The sequence below is a fragment of the Triticum urartu genome, chromosome 2A (assembly GCF_056163025.1).
Source record: "Triticum urartu cultivar PI428250 chromosome 2A, HENAU_Tu73, whole genome shotgun sequence".
In the NCBI taxonomy this organism is placed as follows: domain Eukaryota; kingdom Viridiplantae; phylum Streptophyta; class Magnoliopsida; order Poales; family Poaceae; genus Triticum; species Triticum urartu.
The window spans coordinates 763,812,172-763,836,331 of NC_141874.1; the positions used below are offsets into that span (position 1 = coordinate 763,812,172).

At 43.5% G+C, this 24,160-nt stretch overlaps 1 pseudogene; it reads right to left on the reverse strand.

The window, feature by feature from the left end:
- On the reverse strand, positions 1-23,050 carry LOC147988032 (uncharacterized; annotated as a pseudogene).
- Positions 23,051-24,160: the final 1,110 nt, after the last annotated feature.

Here is a 24,160-nt window from a genome sequence, read left to right on the forward strand (position 1 = left end):
TTAAGCATGCCTTCCTAGTTCCAACCACACTGAATCGAAATATGAAACGACTTGTGTAGGTAATTGGGTGAGCTCCCTGGTTGCATCTTCAACCAGAGACTTGAATTGAGGTCCAAGTGACCGCAAACATTTTGCGGGAATTCCAACAATGTTTGTGCTTTCATATAGTCTTAGAATCACAGTTAGGTCACAATTTTTGAGTGGCGCCTTGCTGTCTTTGTATTGAAATTCTAGCCATGCGACTCTGCCGTGCTCGTCCACAAAATCCGTGCGTATACCAAGTGAGGAAGCTTTCCTTGCACCATGTCATAGGAGAGGCCCTTGCCTTGAAGAAGATGTCTGATGGGAGAACTGAGAAACCTGTAGTGAGAAAGTGAAGATCCAGACTCCACGACCCTCATAAACTTTTCTGATTCCGTGGCAAACCGCTCAAACCTTCCAACAACAGAGCTGTTCAGCACATCCTGATTTGGGACAATGAAAGAGGGCAGCACAGCATGCATAATCTTCCAACGCAAAGAGGGTACCACTTGTTGATGATCCCTCGCCTTTTCAAGCAGATCATCACATTCCTTGTAGGCATCCTTCAACTTCTTCCTTAGGCGAAGCAACGGCATGATCGTGATGGGCATCATCCTGGTCCTATCGAGCGCCAACATCCAGCTTTATGTGCGCCATCTCTAGACATTCTTCTTGTTAGTGTAAGCCGGCAGGGAGCTAGTGGCTGCTTCTGGCCCCCGTCCACATGGGGGCTTTGGGGTAGTTTATCGGATAGTAATGCTTTGGGAATTGGAGTCGCCTCTTAGAAACTGGGACAGTCAATTGGGGAAGAAGATGAAGAGACTAGATTGACGACGTGTTTCTGGTAGAGAACCAAGGAAAGGAATGCGTTCGTGCGTGACTTGTCTCCCTTCATGGGCTGGGCCTGTTTCTTTAAGTACTATGGAGTACTATTTTTTTTTCTAGCAATACATATGCACGGGGTATGGGCCCCTGGTCGGGCTGAGCCCCAGGCCGCCGCACTCAGTGCCATGGGCCAGGGCCGGCCTCGGCGGCAAGGATGGCCATGGCTCGTTTGGGGTTACGAACTGTGAGGGCGATCGAGATGGACACGTTGTAGAAAAAAGACGATGGCCCTGTTTGGATCCCTAAGTTAGAGTTAGTTCTAGTTAGTTGGGGCTTAAATAACCCAAAAATATCCAAACATGATGGGTTGATTTGGGTTAGTTGGATCTAACCCACCTCAAAAAACTAGCCCACACTAGAGGAGCTTATTTGGGTTAGTTCTCCTGGACCCACTAGAAAAATTAGTAGAAAAAGTTACCCCTCTCATCCAAACATGGTCTAAAGTAGTCAAATGATTAAGAAAGAATATTTATTGTCAATCTAACTCTATCATTAAAACAGCTCTTTGGTTAGAGTTAGTTTAGGCTTGGTTCAAGATTAGAATCTAACTCTAACCTCTAACTGAGTTAGAGTATCCAAACAGGGCCAATATTGTGGTCGCAACTGACTCGGGCTGTGTGTTAGTGGGGGCGAAGCTAGCTGGCGGGACGGGCGTCCTGGACGCAGGCCTTGATCTGTGGGATAACGGCGAAATGTAGCACCAGGAGCACGCTGGCGGCAAGGACGGTGAGCGCAGGTAGGGCATTTGAGCAGCCAGGAGGCGTTCCTTTGTGCCATTTCGTACGTGTTTCATCTCCAGTAATATCGTGGTCCAGAGCCTAATTATTAACGGCTCGGGGGTATGGGATATCATGCATGGCTGACGGTGGCCAAGTAGAATTTCAGCATGTCCTGTCCAAGACCAGCAACTATGAAAGGGATACTGTTGGCGTTGTGCGATAGTGCGAGATGGTCTTATCATCACATGCAACACACCAATAGAGATCATTGCGTCATATTTGCAGCGAATGTGTCGTCCGGACGTTGTTCGTCTATACTGTAGTCAACAGGCCTTGGTGGTCGATAGGCGTCCTCGCCAGACAGTGGCTCCTTGCCATCTTGTGGATTGGTCGGTCACGGTTCTATTGTCTAGCTGCAGCTGGCCAGGAGGCCGACACCAGCCTATGTAAAGACAAATAGACTTGATGTCTATAGACTCTTTGAAGAGTAGTCAAACTTTGCATAGTTTGACACGTTTATTATGAAGACAAATATCTACATTTGCATTCACAAACGCATGTCATTAGATACATTTTTGTGTGTGTGTGTGTGTGTGGGGGGGGGGGGGGGGGGGGGGGATAAATGAGTTTTATTTCAATATAATAGAGTTACAATTAAGAGGCAAGAATTCGTCAATACATGGGGGCCCTCTGTGTAGCCACACTGTTGTGCTACGTTCAATATGGTTATAACTTGCCAGACTATCTGCAACTCTGTTTTGAGTACGATCAATCTTTTGCGGAATAAACTCCTGGTCCTCTTTGAGGGAATTAATCTCCAAAACTAGATGACCATATGGAGATCGAAGTATTGAATCACCACTGAAAATCGAGAGGGCCATGGATGAATCCGACTGCACGACGACAGGAAGCTCAATATGTTGCAAGTCTAGGGCCATGCCCTGCATTAGTGCATGTACATCTGCTTTCAATGCGTCATTTTAGTGGAATAGATATCTGTAAGCAGCAAAATTGATCGTCCCATCATGGTGCTGGAGTATCATACCGGCAGCCGCCGTGCCAACACACTCCAAGAACGCACCATCAACTCACAGTGCAACCTGGTCCATCGGTGGCGGGGTCCACATTAGAGGAATGACGACTGCCGACGGCTTTAGCCCCTCTGGTTCAATCATTAGAGGCATCTTGCCCTTCATAATATCCTCTGTCGAGTATCTACGTGCTAAGTCAAGAGATTGCCCTTCATAATAATCATACTGCTTGTAGCTTGCTGGCACCCGTGCAGAATATATAATAGCCAGCTGGGATCGGTATCGTGCATGAGATCCTTCTCCGGAAGCGACCAAACTTGGCGCATATGACCCCAGAGGCCAGCAGCATGATCACATACTATTAACGCATGGAATGACGTCTCTTCCTCCCTTCCACGGAGTGGACAGATCGCAATCGTCTGCGAATGCTGTACTGATTTTTTTTTTCAGTTGCTAGCGCCCCCGAGCACGCCTTCCACACATTTACTTGCATCTTTTCATGTACTTTAGATTGCCATGTTAAACTCCACAATCGTCATGAACATCCGGGTCAAACTAGACGTGCCTTCCACGAACTGATCCTCGTGATCATACATCATAAGGTGATAGGCACTTAACGGAGAGGGGACTAAGTAATCATCCCTTTTAGTTTACTCCTTTGTTGTTTATAAGCGCCCATACAAGATTCTGTAATTATTATTTTTCATGAGAAACAACTAAATAGATTAAAAAAAGGACGTGGATAAACCGAGCTCGAGCTCATATGAGCTCGAATGAACAGTAAAATCCGGAAAAAAGACAAAATAATGAAAACATTCGTGTATGACAGGGCAATTTTTCTGGTAACATTTGACAAATGTTTCAAATGCTTGCAAATTTTCTTCATAAAATGGCATTCGTGTATGTAAGTGCAATTTTTTTGTGTGTGGTTTGGAATGCTCCATGAAAGGACGGCAAAATGAGTGCGAGTTGTGACCAACAGGCATCGGCCCATAGTTGTCCTCGCTGTCAAGTGGCTCTGTGTCATCTTGTGGATCAGCGTCAATTGGTGGGTCACGACTCTCTTGTCTCGCCACTGCCGAGGAGGATTTGGACACCAGGTCGCTACATTTCCAATAACAACACAGCGTGTGTCGAAGTGTCATTTGCGGGAATGACGACAGATGAGTTCATACGGGAGTGTTCTCCAATGTATTGTTGATGCATGTTGTTTTTGCCTCCTTGGGCATACATTCACACCTTGGGGAACCATCATCGTCATAGGAGTGGATTTGTATGAGAAGATACTGAGGTTGCGTGGGTACGAGAGTGCACACGTCCTGAGCAAGGTTTTTTTTTTTTTTTTGAAACTGGATCAAGATGGGCAATAATGCAAAGTGGAACAAAGTGAGCAATAATCCTGGAGAAAGTCTTCTAGAGTGAGCATCAACCAATAGAGCATAGAAACATAAGCAAGACGTAGACTGCAGAAATAGTTCTCCCTCCATCTGGGTGCAAAGGACACACTACCAGCCCGATATTTCGCTAGTAGTATGATGGGACAGACTAGTTGCAAGTCGATTGATTTTTGTTCTTCGGTCAGTCAACTGGCCTAAAACTCTTTCTCGATTTGCTCTCTATTTGCATGCATCCAGCTTCCTACTCGAGGGTTTCTGTACTACCTGCTCACATCATAATCCAACTTCTCACTTCACGCATGGATGTCTTTCTTTCTTCCTGCATCCGGATGTACGTATCGAAACTGTTTTAAGACCAAAACTGTAAGTACCTAATCTTATTATCATGGTGGCAATCGTACGCACGTAAAGTAATTTGGTTCTTCTGTGTGCTATTCAACTGACAATCATGCACGTCCCTACTCAATCGAGCCTAAAATGAAAATAGAATTTTCTAAGAAATAATGAATTAGTGGCATTGCTACTACCCCGTAAGAAGAAAGAACAAAAAAGAAAATTTAATGACAAAATATGTGCATAATTTCCACATAAATTGTGGCTTTTCATAATATGCAACAATAAGAATATAATAGTTTAACTTTCGCAAGAACTATGTTTTAAAAGAAAAAATGAATTAGTCGCATTGGTATTACCCTAAAAAGAAATAATATGAAAGATAAAGCAATTCCAAATAATTTAGTTTTCTCGGGAAGAATGAATTAGTGGTATTGAGAAACAAAATAAAAAATAAGTGATGGATTTTTTTACACAAATATAAATTATGCCTTTTTCTAATAATAGGCAAGAATAAGCATATAATAGGGCAATTTTCGCAACAATATTTGTTCAAGGAATGAGTTAGCGGCATTAGTATTACCATTTCAAAAGAAGGAAAATGAAAAAAAGGTATACAATTTTCACAAAAATACCCTTTTCTATAATATGTAACATTAAGCATATAATAGTCGAATTTCTCAAAACAATACTTTTCTAAGAAGGAATAATTCACTATTACCCTTAAAAAGAAATGAAATATAATAAAAACTAACGCAAATCAAAATAATGATTGTTTCCAAGAAAAAATAAATTAGTGTTATTGGTATTAACCTTCAAGAAAAAGGAAATACAAATATGTTAAAGCCAGTAGTGCAAAAATTTGCACAAAATTTACGTATAAATTGCACTTTTTATAATATTCAAGAATAAGCATACAACAGTGAAATTTCACAAAAAAAACCAAATAAATAATGAATTAATTCCATTCATATAACATTTATAAAATACGAAAATGTAAATAAAATAAAACGTAAAATAGAACCAAAATATTAAAGTTTTCTAACGAAGAATGACTTTGTAACACTTGTATTAACCTTCAAGATGAAAAAATGAAAAAAAAACATGGACACAATTTACATAGAAATTGTGTTTTTTTATAATATACAACAAGAAGCATATAATAGTGAATTTCACAAACAAAAACGTAAAGGGCCGACGAGGGGAGAAGGATGAGGGCCGGCGAGGGAGAAGTATGAGGGCCGTCGAGGAGGAGGGCCGGCGATGGAGGTTACCTGGACACCGCCATCTCCTCTTTTCCTCGTCGCGGGGCTGTTCGTGGTCGGGCAGGGGAACAAGACGAGAGTGAAATGTTTTATTTTGTGGGAGCGATGAATACAGACCAAATTAGAGGGGTTGGGCTCGGTAACGTAGGGGGGCTCGGTCCGTGGGAGTGATTCCATGCCTGTATTGGATCAATTACAGGCTGTTGTTTCCGTTCGCATGCCAAACACCCGAATTGAAAGTTTTGGAATACCAAATCCAATTCAGATCCCCAATACAGACATCCAAACGCAGTGAGAAGGAATGAGTTAGTGTCATTGGTACTACTGTTTATAAAATGAAGCAAAAACTAAAACAAAATACAAATAATGAAGTTTTTCCTAAAAAATGAATTAACGGCTTTGGTACTATCCTATAAGAAGTAAGAAAACTAAACAAAAAAATTAAAAACATAAAAAACCATAATAATAAAGTTTTCCATGAAAGAATGAACTAGTGGTATTCGTAACCCATTAAGAATAAATATAAAACAAATGAAGAAGTATAATGAATTATACCTAAGTTATGTTACTAGCCTTAAGCAATGGTGTTATACTTTAAATGAAAACAATCAAAATATTAAGCAAATAATAACGAAATCTGCACAATTTACAAAAAAAATAATCTTTTTATAGTATGTAAAAATAAGAATTTAATAGTGGGATTTAGAAAAAAGAAGTTTTATATGAAAATTTAAATTAGTGGCACTGATGTTAACCATAAAGAAGAAAGGAAATGAAACAAAAACATAAAAAATGTAGAGGTAGAATTAATTGTTCGGATTTGTATATATCATGCTCTAAGAAGAAAGAAAATGGTAAAATGTGAAGCAAATAATGAGTATATTTGCATAGAAATTGTATTTTTTTAATAATATGCAAGCATAAGCATATAATAGAGATATTTCAAAATAAAAAACATTCTAAGAAGGAACGAATTAATGGCAGAAGGGTTACGAATAAATGTCTTGAGATGCGTTATGTTACTACTCCCTCCGGTACTTTTTAGTTCGCATATAAGATTTGACTGAAGTCAAGCCTCGTAAAGTTTGACCAGATTTGTAGAAAAAAGTGTCAACATTCACAATCTGAAATCAATACCACTAGATATGTTATGACTTAAAGTTTTATATTATATAACTTTAGCATGACAGATGTTGATATTTTTTCATATAAATACGGTCAAACTTTGTGATGTTTGACTTCAAAGAATTCTAATATGCAGAGTAAAAAGGACCGGAGGGAGTACCTAAGTTACTCCCACTATGGCTAGCCTTATATCCGTGTACCACGTCTTAACATAAACACGAACATGTATCGAAGCCATTTAGGGGTCAACTCTGGAGACGCCCTTAATTAGCGGTAGTGCATGTGCTACTTTTTAAAGCCTCGACCAGTGCATGTGAATCGAAGGGGCTGTGATTGGACGTTACGATTGCATGTGAAGTGCATGCGGTTTAGATTTGATTATATTACTAAAATAAAAAGGCAAAGCCTTCGGTTGACCTTCTCTCATGAGCATAACCTGCTCAACCTGCATCTGGAAAACCACTTACCAACAATGAGTCTAATTTTCCAAGTTTAAGTTCACGAGCACTTGTTGCTTGGAGATACTAAGTATCCTTTTTGTTAGGACATAAGCCATGGTGGCCGCGTCGAATGTGTGTGTGCGTGTGTGTCTGTGTGTGTGTGTGTGTGTCACCGCGTGTGAGAGCTAGTTGGCGAGCTATGCAGGTGCGTGATCGTGTTTGGCACTGGACCCTTTCGCGCCCGAGCGCGCGCGTGCGCATCGGGGGTGCGAGCCTTGTAGTGAGGGACGTGACGGTTGCGCGAGTGGGTGCGCCCGGAGCACAGCATGGGCGTTGGTGTGCGCATGCATAAAACCCCTCCCTCCCCATGTGTTGTAAGTCGTGGCTTGAGTTGTTGTTTGATATTAAAAAAAGGCCATCGTTGCAGCGCGCGTTCGAGCGCCGGAAACACCACACTAGTAGAAAAAAGGCTTGTTGTCCCGGTTCGTAAGGGCCTTTTGTCTCGATTCCTGAATCGGGACTAAAGGGTCGGTATTAATGCCCTGTCCCTTTAGTCCCGGTTCAATCCAGAACCGGGACAGATGGGGCTCCACGTGGCCTGTGCGCGGAGCCCAGGCAGGAGGGCCTTTGGTCCCGGTTGGTGGCACCAACCGGGACGAATAGGCATCCACGCGTCAGCATTTCTGTGGCTGGGGTTTTTGTTTTTTTAAAGGGAGGGGGGGTTTCGGGGTTTTGAGGGGATAATTTAGGTGTTTCATATATTGCGTTAGCTAGCTATAATTAATAGAGAGAAGTGTCCTCTCTTATGTCCGTGCTTGGTCGACGCTACGTACTATACATACATATAGAGAGGACTAGACACGCTAGCTAGCTAGTAAGCAAACGAAGGAAACAGAAAATCGTCATGAACATATATGCATGCAGAGAGGAGTGATATCGACCACCTCTCGTTCTCCGAGAGATTGGTCGAACAATAAGTTCTCGTATATCTATCCGACACTACCGGCTACATATATACAATAATTATCTCTTACAAATATAATCTCCTAACATACGGACTCATGGTACACATAGTATTCTCCGTCTTCAGCGATCACGTGGTCAAGAAAGAATGCCGCCAATTCCTCTTGAATTGCTCGCATGCGAGCTGGTGCTAGGAGTTCATCCCGCTTCCGAAACATCTAATTTGAAGAAGGGGGTCAATACACACACACACACACACACACACACACACATACACATATATATATATATATATATATATATATATATGAATGAAACTCAACACAAATGATGGTAATAAAATAAAATTATGAATGTTGCTATTTACGCACTTCATATTGTTCGTCAGAGTAGCCCCGCTCACAGGTCGTGTGGCGGATGGACTCGCAAATGTAGTATCCACAGAAATTATTCCGTTGTTCCTGCCACAACTACTTTACAAGAAATAGAGGTCAATCAAACTGATATGCAAGAATGCCAAATGGTATTGATGAAACTAGCGCTTGAATCAATAGGAGATGCGCGGAACATGCTACTATAGTACTTACTTTCGGGTGTCTAAATTGCAGCTTCTTCGGGAGTCCCGGAGCTTTTTTGGTGAATTTTTTCCAAACCCTGCCAGACAAAGAAAACAATTACTTGATATATCAGGAAATGAACAAAGTTGCTGATGTGGTGGATAATGATCGATTTAACTTACTTCTCAAGCATTTGTGTCATGTCCGCATAGTCCTGGGGATCTTTTCGTCTTGAGTCTAAGACGGTTACTAGTCCCTGCTCAAGCTTAATATCTAGGAGAATATAGTGGAAACTGCACACGCATGCATAACTCATCAATTACATTACTATAACCTTGACTAATATATAAGGGAAACCGAATACGCACAAGACAGTAACACTCACTTGAAGTTGTAAGGAAAGAGTATTATATCTTTGTTTTCATTTATTACCAACGATCGTAGCAAGTTGGCCTCGGTATCTGCGGGATGAAATTTAACCTCAGTTTCATCTATGAGATATGTGTTAATGAACCCAATATCACCGACTTGCCTTTTCTTCAATTCGCCGATCTTCAATCTGCATAATATAGTGAGGATAATTATAAATACATGCAATGAAAGAGTTGAGCTATATAAAGAGACTTAATGACAGAAGTAGTACTACTTACAGACAGTAGCAGGTGACCGTTGCTTTATCGAGGGCCAATTGATTGAAAAACTGAAAGAACTCCTCAAATGGAACAGGAAACAGATCAATTCCAACAAGGTCATGCTCCTTTTTAACTCTCACATACAAAGTACTCCTCCCCCCAGACTCTCTGCAGATTTTCAAGTACCAATCATGCAATCTTCGCATCATCGTTGATAGAGATCTTTCATCTTTGACGAGAGGCTTCCCGTACTCGTGTCTTTGTATCTGCACCTCCATGAAATCATAATGTACATCGTCGGGCAGGTAATCTCCAAGATTGCTATAACCAGGCACCATCCTCGGATCATTAGCGACGATGTCGCTAGGCACCTTGAGCGGGGGGGGGGGGGGGGGGCACGATTGCTTCGCTTGTTCGCCGAGCTGTGCAATTTGTTTCCCAGCTCGTCGTTCTTTCAGCCTTTGATCACTGACAGTACTTCCCGACCGCTCCGCTTCGACAAATTCCTTTCCAATAATGTGCTCATAGTTTCCTTTCGGCGGAGACTTGGGTGGTTTTGTCAGGGCAGCCAGAGTGCGCTTCGCTTTCACCGGATCTACCTTCTCCTCCGGAGGTGGATGTTTCTTTGCTTTCACCCCTTCAAAGAAGTTCCTCACTTCTTCTCGCGCGATCTCGGCATTCTCCTCCGGGGTCCTCTCGTATGGTAACTTCTCTGGAGTCTTCAGAGAAGGACCGAATCTGTATGTCCTCCCGCCTCTGGCTGTACTGCTAGACGCCGACAGAGCAGACGAAGCAGCTGGAGCGGCGGCAGGTCTCTTCCGCCCTTGCTGACGAGGCGGAGAAGGAGGAGGCTGGCTGCTCGGGCGCGCCGGCGCAGGCGGAGAAGGAGGCGGAGTGCCACCACGCGCCGGAGAAGGAGCCGGCCGAGTGCCCTGATCATCACTCGCCGGAGGAGGAGGCGGTGGAGGAGGCGGAGTGCCCTGACTCGCCGGAGGAGGAGGCGGTGGAGGAGGCGGAGTGCCCTGACTCGCCGGAGGAGGAGGCGGTGGAGGAGGCGTCCAGTTCGGAAGGTTGATGAGCTCCTTCCGCCATAGGCATGGAGTCTTCAGAGCAGAACCCAGCCTAGTCTCCCCTTCACCAGTAGGGTGGTGAAACGGGAGGTCCTCAAATCCCTCCGTTATTTCATCCACCATCACCCTAGCATATCCTTCTGGAATCGGCCGGCAGTGAAAAGTTGCGCCGGGTTCAGTAGGATAAACAGAGCCAACAACCGCCTTGACCTTCAAATTCATCCATTGCGTCATAAGGTGGCAATTTTGAGACTCCGTGATAGCATCCACGGGATAGCTGGCAGGAGCCGTCAAGACATGCTCCGGCTGAAGCAGCTCGGTGGAAGCCACGCTGCTTCTCCGCTGAGATGGCGGGGTAGCTTCGGGGGAAGCTTCGGCATTTCGTTTGCTGCGATTTGCTTCTCGTTCATCTATCGCTTGTACCCTTGCTTGCAGCGCCTGCATTTGGGTCTGCTGCACTTTTTTCCTCTTCTCCTGGCATTTGTAACCGCCTGTGTCCGGAAACCCAACCTTCCACGGAATGGAGCCTGGCGCGCCTCGTGTCCGTCTAGGGTGCTCAGGATTCCCGAGGGCCATTGTGAGCTCGTCGTTCTCTCTGTCTGGAAAGAACGTCCCTTGCTGCGCTGCTTCGATATACTGCTGAAGCTTCTTGACTGGTATGTCCATTTGATTGTTCGTCCAAATGCACTTCCCTGATACAGGGTCCAAGGTTCCGCCAGCCCCGAAGAACCAAGTCCGGCAACAGTCTGGCCAGTTAATTGTCTCTGGTTCGATCCCTTTATCAACCAGATCATTCTCAGTCTTGGCCCACTTAGGCCGGGCTATGAGGTATCCACCTGACCCCGTGCGATGGTGATGCTTCTTCTTCGCAGCATTTTGCTTGTTTGTCGCCGACATCTTCTTACTCTTTTCTGATGTCTTGTGGGCCACAAATGCGGGCCAGTGATCTCTGATCTTCTCATATCTGCCCTTGAATTCTGGTGTCTCTTTATTTTTGACAAACTTATTCAGCTCTTTCTTCCACCTCCTGAATAGTTCTGCCATCCTCTTAAGAGCAAAAGACTTGAGTAATTGCTCTTTAACTGGCTTCTCTGGATCATCCTCTGGCGGTAGGGTGAAATTTGACTTCACCTCAGTTCAAAGATCATTTTTCTTCATATCATTGACATAAGACACCTCAGGGTCTTCTATAGCCGGCTTTAACCATTACTGGATGCTGATCGGGATATTGTCCCTAACCAAAACCCCGCACTGAGCAACAAATGCGCTCTTTGTCTGGAGGGGTTCAATCAGTTGGCCGTCGGGCGCGATTGCTATGATCTTAAACTTTTCATCCGAGCTCAACTTTTTCTTCGGGCCTCGTCTCTTTACCGAAGTTGTGCTCGATCCGGAGGGCGCGAAAAAAGAACAAAGACTTAATTAATATATGTACATACCAAAACACTGAATGCATCAATTAGCTAGTCAGCAGAAGCTTAACTAATATATATACCTGGCCGGACTCGGTTCGGTCACCGGAGACGTCATCACGGTCTCCTTCTTGCACCGGCATTGGGTCACGAGAGCCGTCCTCACGGTCTCCTTCTTGCACCGGCATTAGGTCACCGGAGCCATCATAATCATAGCCAGCTGCTTCCAGACCATCGGTGTCGTTGAGAAACAACGAGTAGACGGCATCACTTCCTCGTGCGATTATGTCCCCCAACAACTCTTCTTGTACTTCGTCTCGGGCGGTGTCCATAGTTTCTACAAATATTTACAACATGGCAATTATTATTCAAACATGACAGATGGATATATTAGTGGCAAACGTAGAACTAATATTAATTAGTGGCCTCGACGCTGCTTCTCTAGGGTTTGGGGTGGCCTCGACGCTGCTTCTCTAGGGTTTGGGGTGGCCTCGACAATGCTTCAAGGATAAAAAAAGAAGAGGAAGAAGAAAAAAAAGAGGAGAAGAAAGAATAGAGGAGAACTCCTCTATTCTTTCTTCTCCTCTTTTTTTCTTCTTCTTCCTCTTTTTTTTATCGGGAACGAGGGTCGTCGAGGGTCACCGAGCGGTAGAGGAAACCCTAAATAGCAAGTATCGTGGGTGTGAGATACATGTGGCCGTCGGTGTCGGGCACTACATCCTCGTTCCCGATAAAAAAAAGAGGAAGAAGAAGAAAAAAAGAGGAGAAGAAAGAATAGAGGAGAAGAACTCCTCTATTCTTTCTTCTCCTCTTTTTTTCTTCTTCCTCTTCTTTTTTTATCCTCTTCTTCCTCTCATGTTCGACCCCCCCTCGTGTTGAAGTTATCGGGAGGGGGTATATCGACCCCCCCCCCACGTGTTGAAGTTATCGGGAGGGGGTATATCGAACCCACCCCACGTGTTGAAGTTATCAGGAGTTTATATCGACACGACATACGTACATGCGGGAAAATAATATTATCGGGGAGGGGTTATATATATCGACCCCCCTCGTGTTGAAGTTATCGGGAGTTTATATCGACACGACATACGTACATGGGAAAATAATATTATCGGGGAGGGGGTATATCGACCCCCCTCGTGTTGAAGTTATCGGGAGGGGGTATATCGACCCCCCCACGTGTCGAAGAAAAAAAGAAAAAAAAAGAGGAGAAGAAGAAAGGAATAGAGGAGAAAAGAGAAAATAGAATATATATTCTATTTTCTCTTTTCTCCTCTATTCCTTTCTTCTTCTCCTCTTCTTTTTCTTCTTTTTTCTTCTTCTTATTTATTTCTCCTCGTCTTCCTCTCCCCTCTTCTTCTCCTTTCTTCCTCTTCTTATTTCCTTTTTCATCTCATTCTTTTTCTTCTTCTTCCTTCTTAAAAATACATGAAGTAGTGTTATTGCTTGTTTTTTTTAAAATAATGTTCAAATAGAAATTTTAGAAAAAAAGTAAAGCTTTTGCCTAATTCATTGTTCATATGAATATGCAAACATTTGCATATTTACAATAATCAATATCACCAAAAAAATCTATGAACAGAAAAAATACTATTTTTTCTGTTAATCTATCTTTTGCATACATATACACACATACATATACTATACATATACATATAATCAGGAAAAAACATATATGAATTTGCAAAAAAAATAGAAACAAGGGAGAAGAGGGGGGCGGTGCCGGCCCTGACCAAAGCGAGAGGCGACGGCGGCGCGGGGCGGCGACGGCGAGGCAGAGGCGGGGCGGCGATGGCGTCGGGGTGGCGACGCGGGGCGGCAACGGCGTAGGGCGCGACGCGGGGCGGCGACGACGTAGGGGCGGCGCGGGGAGGTGACCGCAACAGTGCGGGGTGGCGCGCGACAACGGAGTCGGGGCGGCGCGGGGTGGCGACGGCGTCTGGGCGGCGCCCGACGGCGTCGGAGGCAGGGCGACGACGGCGACAGCGAGCCGCAGAGGGGCAGCCTGGCGGTGTCGGGCGGGGAAGACGAACTGAATGGAAATTTTCACAAGTGCTAGTTATATAGCAAAGGCATTGGTCACGGTTCATGCACAAACCGTGACCAATGCCCCCCTTTAGTCCCGGTTGGTGCCACCAACCGGGACCAAAGGCCTCTTTTCAGCAGTCCAAAGGGCGGGAAGCGGCGGCCTTTGGTCCCGGTTGGTAGCACCAACCGGGACTAAAGGGGGGTATTGGTCACGGTTTGTGCTACGAACCGAGACCAATGCCCCTTTAGTCCCGGTTGCTGGCACAAACCGGGACCAAAGGTTGTGTGCTAGAACTGGCGCAGTGCGGTGGGATGTTTAGTCCCACCTCGCTAGCCTAGAGGGGCTTGGAGTGGTTTATAAGCTTTGCCGAGCCGACCACTTCGAGCTCCTCTCTACTGCAGGCTTACGGGCCTAAATCCACTGTCTGTGCCTGTGGGCGTACTGGGTCTCCTGCGGGCCTGAATCCTGGCCCATTGTAGGGTTTCTAGTCGTATTCAGGCCGTGGGGCTCAGTAGGAGGCACTTTTTTTGTTTTTTTTGTTTTCTTTACTTATTGTTGCTATTTTTAATTTTTTTTCCAGTTTTTTTGTTTTGTTTTCTGCATTATTTATTTTCTTTGGTTTTTTTGCTTTATTTTTTTTAATTCTTTTTGCTTTTAGTTTTAGAAAAATTATAAACTTTCTGTTAGTGCCATTAGTTTCCAAATTTGAAAACACTTTTTTTGTTTTTTTGTTTTCGTTACTTATTGTTTCTATTTTTAATTTTTATCTAGTTTTTCTGTTTTGTTTTCTGCATTATTTATTTTCTTTTGCTTTTTGCTTTATTTTTTAATTCTTTTTGCTTTTAGTTTTAGAAAAATTATAAACTTTCTGTTATAGCCATTAGTTTTCAAATTTGAAAACACTTTTTTAGTTTTTTTTCTTTTAGTGCCTATTTTTTCCAGTTTTTTGTTTTCTTTTCTGCATTATTTATTTTCTTTTGTTTTTTGCTTTATTTTTTAATTCTTTTTGCTTTTAGTTTTAGAAAAATTATGAACTTTCTGTTAGTGCATTAGTTTTCAAATTTGAAAACACTTTTTTAGTTTTTTAGTTTTCTTTGTTTCTTTATTTATTTTATTTTGTTTCTACTCACAACAAAATACTTATTGTTGCTATTTTTTTCTAGTTTTTTTGTTTTGTTTTTGGCATTATTTATTTTCTTTTGTTTTTTGCTTTATTTTTTTATTCTTTTTTCTTTTAGTTTTAGAAAAATTATAAACTTTCTGTTAGTGCCATTAGTTTTCAAATTTGAAAACACTTTTTTAGTTTTTCTGTTTTCTTTGTTGCTTTATTTATTTTATTTTGTTTCTATTTACAAAAAAATACTTATTGTTGCTATTTTTTTTGTTTTCCAGATTTTTTGTTTTGTTTTCTACATTATTTATTTTCTTTTGTTTTTTGCTTTATTTTTTATTTCTTTTTGCTTTTAGGTTAGTAAAATTATAAACTTTCTGTTAGTGCCATTAGTTTTAGAAAAATTATAAACTTTTTGTTAGTGCCATTAGTTTTCAAATTTGAATAGTTATAATTTAAATTCTTTGAAATTTGTGTGAATCACAAGTTTGTGATTAACTTTACTAAAAAATGAACATAGATGCACCTATAGAGAAAATTCAACCTAAATTCATAGTTTTCAAATGAACTCTGAAAAAGTTGGCATAGCATACTCGTGTGTTACAAAGTTGGCATGGTATCATCATAATAGTTGCGGGAGAAAGTCTTCACTTTTTCTTCGCCTGTGTCATTTGCTTATTGCGCCGTAACCATGGTAATCTTCATCGTTTATCAGGATGCTTGGGTCAGCCTTGACATTGAAGGGAGGGATTTCATGAAACTTTTCATAATCTTCAGACATGTCTGTCTTGCCGTCCACTCCCAGGATGTCCCTTTTTCCTGAAAGAACTATGGGGCGCTTTGGCTCATCGTATGATGTATTCGCTTCCTTATCTTTTCTTTTTCTCGGTTTGGTAGACATGTCCTTCACATAGATAACCTGTGCCACATCATTGGCTAGGACAAACGGTTCGTCAGTGTACCCAAGATTTTTCAGATCCACTGTTGTCATTCCGTACTGTGGGTCTACCTGTACCCCGCCGCCAGACAGATAGACCCATTTGCACTTAAACAAAGGGACCTTAAAATCAGGTCCGTAGTCAAGTTCCCATATGTCCACTATGTAACCATAATATGTGTTCTTTTCGCTCTCGTTTGCTGCATCAAAGCGGACACCGCTGTTTTGGTTGGTGCTCTTTTGATCTTGGGCGATCGTGTAAAATGTATTCCCATTTATCTCGTATCCTTTGTAAGTCAATACAGTCAAAGATGGTCCCCTGGACAACAAGTACAACTCATCACAAACAATGTTGTCACCTCTGAGACGTGTTTCCAACCAACTGCTGAAAGTCCTGATGTGTTCACATGTAATCCAGTCGTCGCACTGCTCCAGGTGTTTGGAGCGCAGACTGTTCTTGTGTTCATCGACATATGGGGTCACCAAGGTAGAGTTCTGTAGAACTGTGTAGTGTGCTTGAGACCAAGAATATCCGTCCCTGCATATTATTGAGTCACTTCCAAGAGTACCTTTTCCAGTCAGTCTCCCCTCATACCGCGATTTAGGGAGACCTATCTTCTTAAGGCCAGGAATGAAGTCAACACAAAACCCGATAACATCCTCTGTTTGATGGCCCATGGAGATGCTTCCTTCTGGCCTAGCGCGGTTACGGACATATTTCTTTAGGACTCCCATGAACCTCTCAAAGGGGAACATATTGTGTAGAAATACGGCCCAGGATGACAATCTCGTCGACTAGATGAACTAGGACGTGCGTCATGATATTGAAGAAGGATGGTGGGAACACCAGCTCGAAACTGACAAGACATTGTGCCACATCACTCCTTAGCCTTGGTACGATTTCTGGATCGATCACCTTCTGAGAGATTGCATTGAGGAATGCACATAGCTTCACAATGGCTAATCGGACGTTTTCCGGTAGAAGCCCCCTCAGTGCAACCGGAAGCAGTTGCGTCATAATCACGTGGCAGTCATGAGACTTTAAGTTCTGAAACTTTTTCTCTGGCATATTTATTATTCCCTTTATATTCGACGAGAAGCCAGTCGTGACCTTCATACTGAGCAGGCATTCAAAGAAGATTTCTTTCTCTTCTTTCGTAAGAGCGTAGCTGGCAGGACCTTTATACTGCTTCCGAGGCATGCCGTCTTTTTCGTGCAAACGTTGCAGGTCCTCCCGTGCCTCAGGTGTATCTTTTGTATTCCCATACACGCCCAAGAAGCCTAGCAGGTTCACGCAAAGGTTCTTCGTCACGTGCATCACGTCGATTGAAGAGCGGACCTCTAGGTCTTTCCAGTAGGGTAGGTCCCAAAATATAGATTTCTTCTTCCACATGGGTGCGTGTCCCTCAGTGTTATTCGGAACTACTAGTCCGCCGGGACCCTTTCCAAAGATTACGTGTAAATCATTGACCATAGCATGGCGGGCTTCTTCCGGTGATCTGCCTCGCCTTTGAAATGCTTGCCTTTCTTTCGACATTGATGGTTGGTCGGAAGAAATCGACTATGGTCCAGGTACACATTCTTCCTGCATTTGTCCAGGTATATATTTTCAGTGTCATCTAAACAGTGCATGCATGCGTGGTATCCTTTGTTTGTCTGTCCTGAAAGGTTACTGAGAGCGGGCCAATCGTTGATGGTCACGAACAGCAACGCCTTTAGGTTAAATTCCTCCTGTTTGTGCTCATCCCACCTACGTACACCGTTTCCATTCCACAGCTATAAAAGTTCTTCAACTAATGGCCTTAGGTACACATCAATGTCGTTGCCGGGTTGCTTAGGGCCTTGGATGAGAACTAGCATCATAATGAACTTTCGCTTCTTGCACATCCAAGGAGGAAGGTTATACATACATAGAGTCACGGGCCAGGTGCTGTGATTGCTGCTCTGCTCCCCGAAAGGATTAATGCCATCCGCGCTTAAAGCAAACCATACATTCCTTGGGTCCTTTGCAAACTCATCCCAGTACTTTCTCTCGATTTTTCTCCACTGCGACCCGTCAGCGGGTGCTCTCAACTTCCCATCTTTCTTTCGGTTCTCACTGTGCCATCGCATCAACTTGGCATGCTCTTCGTTTCTGAACAGACGTTTCAACCGTGGTATTATAGGAGCATACCACATCACCTTCGCAGGAACCCTCTTCCTGGGGGGATCGCCGTCAACATCACCAGGGCCATCTCATCTGATCTTATAACGCAATGCACCGCATACCGGGCATGCGTTCAGATCCTTGTATGCACCGCGATAGAGGATGCAGTCATTAGGGCATGCATGTATCTTCTCCACCTCTAATCCTAGAGGGCATACGACCTTCTTTGCTGCGTATGTACTGTCGGGCAATTCGTTATACTTTGGAAGCTTCTTCTTCAATATTTTGAGTAGCTTCTCAAATCCTTTGTCAGCCACAGCATTCTCTGCCTTCCACTGCAGCAATTCCATTACGGTACCGAGATTTGTGTTGCCATCTTCGCAATTGGGGTACAACCCTTTTTTGTGATCCTCTAACATGCGATCGAACTTCAGCTTCTCCTTTTGACTTTCGCATTGCGTCCTTGCATTGACAATGACCCGGCGGAGATCATCATCGCCGGGCACATCGTCTGGTTCCTCTTGATCTTCAGCAGCTTCACCCGTTGCAGCATCATTGGGCACATCGTCTGGTTCCTCTTGATCTTCACCAGCTCCCCCCGTTTCAGCATCACCGTCTTTAGGGGGCACATAGTTGTCATCGTACTCTTCTTCTTCTTCGTCTTCCATCATAACCCCTATTTCTCCGTGCCTCGTCCAAACATTATAGTGTGGCATGAAACCCTTGTAAAGCAGGTGGGAGTGAAGGATTTTCCGGTTAGAGTAAGACCTCGTATTCCCACATTCAGTGCATGGACAACACATAAAACCATTATGCTTGTTTGCCTCAGCCGCATCGAGAAACTCATGCACGCCCTTAATGTACTCGCAGGTGTGTCTGTCACCGTACATCCATTGCCGGTTCATTTGCGTGCATTATATATAATTAAGTGCCCAAATTAATAGAAGTTCATCATCACATTAAAACCAAAGTGCATACATAGTTCTCATCTAACAACATATAGCTCTCCAGAGCATCTAATTAATTAAACCATACATTGAAACTATGTAAAACATTTCAATGCGAAAACAAATGCGATCATAATCGCAACCAAGGTAATAATTGATCCAACGGCATAATGATACCAAGCCTCGGTATGAATGGCATATTTCCTAATCTTTCTAATCTTCAAGCGCATTGCATCCATCTTGATCTTGTGATCATCGACGACATCCGCAGCATGCAACTCCAATATCATCTTCTCCTCCTTCAACAAATTGTTTTCTTCTTCAACTAAATTTAACCTCTCGACAATAGGGTCGGTTGGCATTTCTGATTCACATACATCCTACATAAATAAAATCTATGTCACGTTGGTCGGCATAATTTTCATAAACAATAAATGAACCAATAGTTATAAAGATAATATATATACCACATCCGAATCATAGACAGGACGAGGGCCGACGGGGGCGGATACCAAAACCATCGCACTATATAAGATGCAATAATAAAAGTAAGAAAATAATACAAGTATCTATGTAAACATACAAGTAAGAATATTTTTCCTTTCAGAAAGAAGATAAAAACAAGAGGCTCACCACGGTGGTGCCGGCGATGAGCTCGGCGCGGGTGATCGACGGCGGTGAAGACGGGGACGGGGCGTGACGGACCGCTAAACCTAGACAAATATTGTGGAAAATGGAGCTTGGAGGTCGAGCTTGGAGAGGACAAAGCTTAAGTAGTGTGGCTCGGGCATTCCATCGAACACCTTGTGTGCATAGGAGGTGAGCTAGAGCACCACCAAGCCCTCTCCCCCTCGGCTAGAAAAAACAGAGCAGTGTGCTCTGCTCTTACGCGAGGGGGTATATATAGGCACCTAATTGGTCTCGGTTGGTGGCATGAACCGGGACTAAAGGGGAGCCTTTGGTCCCGGTTCAAGCCACCAACCGGGACCAATGGTGCTGGGCCAGGAGCGAGGCCCATTGGTCCCGGCTCGTCCCACCAACCGGGACCAAAAGGTCCAGACACTACAAGAATTCTGTTAATCCATGACAGATTAAGTCCGTCATAGGCATGTGCAAAACTGTCGTGGAAGGGCATACGTGACGGATTTAAAATCTGTCATGTATATCACGTCATAATTTAACCACTGCACACTCCATGACGGATCATCCAAAACCGTCATGAACCACGACGGTTCTTTACTGTCATGGATGGCACCTAACTGACATACTCATAACGGCGTCAATTTGCCTGCCACATCATCATCTGACATGGATATGACGTGGTAGCCCATATAGTAATCAGCCCATCTAAATTTTGGCCCACTATATTTCAGCTCGGTGTCCAAAAGGGAAAGCCCATAATAATTTCGGGTAAGGCCCACGAATTTCAATCCAAAGACATCAGCCCATCAGTCATTTCTCTTGGTCCATGGAAATTTCAGGCTATTAAGAGTTTGCCGAAAAATATATGCTCATTTCACTAAAAAAAGAAAATTACAAATATACACCAAAAATATATCAGTACAGGAGCAAAAGGAAGACCCGGAAAACACTAATTTTACAAGCACGTCTCAAAGAACACTATGCTACTCTCTAGCCAGTACCGCCCAAATCAGCAAGGCCAACTCTCATCAAACAGCAACTATGGGTGATCCCATGTTTCTGGCTGCACACCGAAGTCATCAAAACGCATGTCGTTGTGGTTGAAACTGCTCCCATAAACCAATATCTGCCACATTATGAAAATTACGTCACATTATAAAATGTAATAGCCAGTAGGTAAAACTAGAAGTAGCTTACACATTATCACGATATTTTTTCACTCCCAGGATGCAAACTAGTGCAACAAACTTAATCGAACATGTGAAAAGAAACAACCAGCGACAACAAAAAGTAATGATGAACTGTAATAGATCAATAGAGTTGGTAGGGAGAAAAGAACTAAACTCTATTGTGCTTATTTGACATAATAAGTTCCACTACAACTCAGATAACAAATGCAGCCTAGCTAAGGTTGCGTAACAACATAAGTATTATGAAAAAGTCGTTCAAAGGCGTGATATTACAACTAAACAGCGTTGAAGTGGAGCCATACCAAGAACTCACATAAACCTGAAGGCAACAACTTCTCAGATTTTGCTCCTATATGAAGTGAACCCAACATAAACAATATGCATGTAAACTTTGAACAGTTGTAGTGGGGTCAAAGTCATTTGTAGGGAGGCATTAGCTATATGAACTCTACATGCCAAAGATCTGAATCGCATTAACAATTCAAGTTAATTACTCCATTTCGCAAAACATACAGGACAAAAGTGGAGATATGATCAGAACCAGCGCATTTAAATGATGCAAAATGCAGTATATGATTTATTCTAGAACAAACAAAATACATTTAGAAACATAATGAAGGAGTATTACTGCGAGATTGGGACACAAAAATTCAAGGAATGTACCCAAAATATCCGAAGATATAATTTCCTAACAAAAGAGGCCATATTTGACTCCACTACGACATACATGAAAAATACAAGAATGTCGAGCGTTTAAATTTCAACGACGGAAAGGTGCTTGTCCATTGGTGGAGTCATGCTCCCCTTCTGAATGAGCAATAACTATTAGTAAAAAATCAGCCTCTAAGCGACGGTTATCATAACCTGCCAACTGGTGTCCGAGTTATCTTAAAAACAACTCAGACTATATTGTATTGCTGTTGAGACCCTATTATCTCTCTACTAGGCATCTAAATGAACTACTTAGTTGAGTTGTGCCCCTCCTGTATACACAGTTTTTGTAAGAGAGTTTCTACAGTTTAAGAAAACACATGGTGCAAATCATCATATACAACTACAATCACAGAACCACAAACTCCTACCTTCGACTCCTACCTCCGACTGTTATGTAGCAAATGAACAGAAAACTGACATAAATGTCTCAATTCAAAATAAAAGGATGGGGAAAGAATGTAAAACTGGGAGAGGGAGAGTGAAGGGAACTGACTATACACCACCTAAGCACCATTTATCCAGAAACGATAGCACAACATTTTGCCATGTAGCTGATACATGAATGCACTGTCTTGTTCTAAAAAAGATTAAAAAAATAGGCCCGAATACATGGAATAAGTAACTCAATTCATGGATATGTTCTTGCTTGGTCATTTTTCACCTAATGTTCACCAGAAAGAGTTCGTGCACAATAAACAGCTTGTTAGCTTTATAGGAGGAGAACTAACCTCGCACTACCAAATACAACTGAAAATGTTCAAAACCATGGCATTCATGATGTAAACATGGAAGTAACATAAAAATCCTATTCTTATATATGGTAAGCTTTTGAAGAGATGTAAATTTTGGATAAAACCATGAAGAATTAATTTTTTACACAAAAATCAAGCTTCTTAGAGCTCTAAGTAGCAGAGATACTGAAAAGTGCAGTTTGTCAAGCTGACAAAGGGAGAGACATTGTGCTTGCATTGAGATGGAATACTGTCGATGCCTGTAATACATTTTTAATGTGGTATATATGGATTGGAACGATGATTTGAACATACCAGCATACTGCATATAACATAGATATATGTACCAGCATACTGCATATAACATAGATATACGTACATATATGGCTCTGTCTAGAAACTGGAACAAAATAACACCACGTCCAATCCTGAACTTCTGATGGTTTTGATATTGATTCTGCACTAACTCCTCCTGCCCAAGAACCAAGTCAGTACATAAATATCAGAATATTTCCACGAGTGATTCATATACCTTAACGGTAAATAAAAACCGTTGGAGCTAGAGGACAGGAGGCAGGGCCGCAGGGCTAAGGGGGTGTTGGACTTGCTGACATCCTGTACGCCACTGGATGGGTGGAGAAGGGGGGTTCAGCCGCAGGGCGTGCTAATGCTGTACTGGCGCTCCTCCTTAGAGGACGACCAGGAGGAGCACCGGCGTTCGCCGGCATCGGCGTCGAGCAGGACAAGGCTCGTCATGCCCGCCCTCGTCCCGGACCGGCAACTGCAGGGTGCGCCGTGTCCATGGAACCTGCGGGAGGAGATCCTCCGCGCCGACCTGCTCGAGGTGGACCGATAACTGCGGGCACCGTAGACGACGAATAAGAGCTGCCAGAGGCCGCCGGAGATGCACCGACGATGAAGGGTGTGCCGGAGTAGAAAACCCTAGCACGGGACTAGATTTTCGGTGGGCGGTAGAAGCCGGGAGGGGGAAATCTTGCGGAGGGGAGGATGGACCCGAGCAAGGCGATCTCAGTGGGGTGCTCCGCGCCGGCAATAGCCACTGCAATCACCGAAATCGGGCGCGGGCAGCCGTGGCGGCGGAGGGAACGGAGGAGAGAAAAGGGATTAGGGTTAGATGGGTGTGGATCGTGGGCTTAAGTAGTCTGGGTCAAAAAAATTGCCACCGGCCCACGTGGGCGGCTTAAAATTTTACATGTCCGCGCGCTCTCTGGAAAGTTCGTGCATTATCTTTTAGTTTTAATATAAATCATTGGCTACACCAACTGACAGGTGGGACAAATAAAGAGTCACATGGGACACGTCAGCAGCAACCATCGGTGACGGTCCGAATGATGTATAAAAAAAGAGAAGACTAAGCACTAGCAAGGGGGTGCGGTCACATCCTGCTGATCCATGACGCTTTCCATGACGGATAAGAGAAACTGTCATCATCGATGACGATATCTGAGAACGTCACCAGAAATCCGTCACGTATTCACAGGTTTCTTGTAGTGAGATGAACCGGGACCAATGGCCCACGTCGCCCGGCCGGCCCCCTGGGCTCACGAACCGGGTCCAATGCCCCCATTGGTCCCGGTTCTGGACTGAACCGGGACTAATGGGCTGACCCGGCCTGGACCAAAGCCGGTCCACTATGCCTTATTATTCCTCCTTTCTCCTCCGGTTCGTGGCTGGATAGAGGTGAGAGAGAGGTGGTGCGACGGTGAGCTAGGGCAAGGGCTAAAACTGACAGACTAGGTCAAAATGTTCAGTGTACACTAGTGGAAGCATGTAAAACGTGACAGACTTTATTGACTAAAAAGAAATATCTGATCTACTCAAAATCAAATAAATATTGCAAGGCCT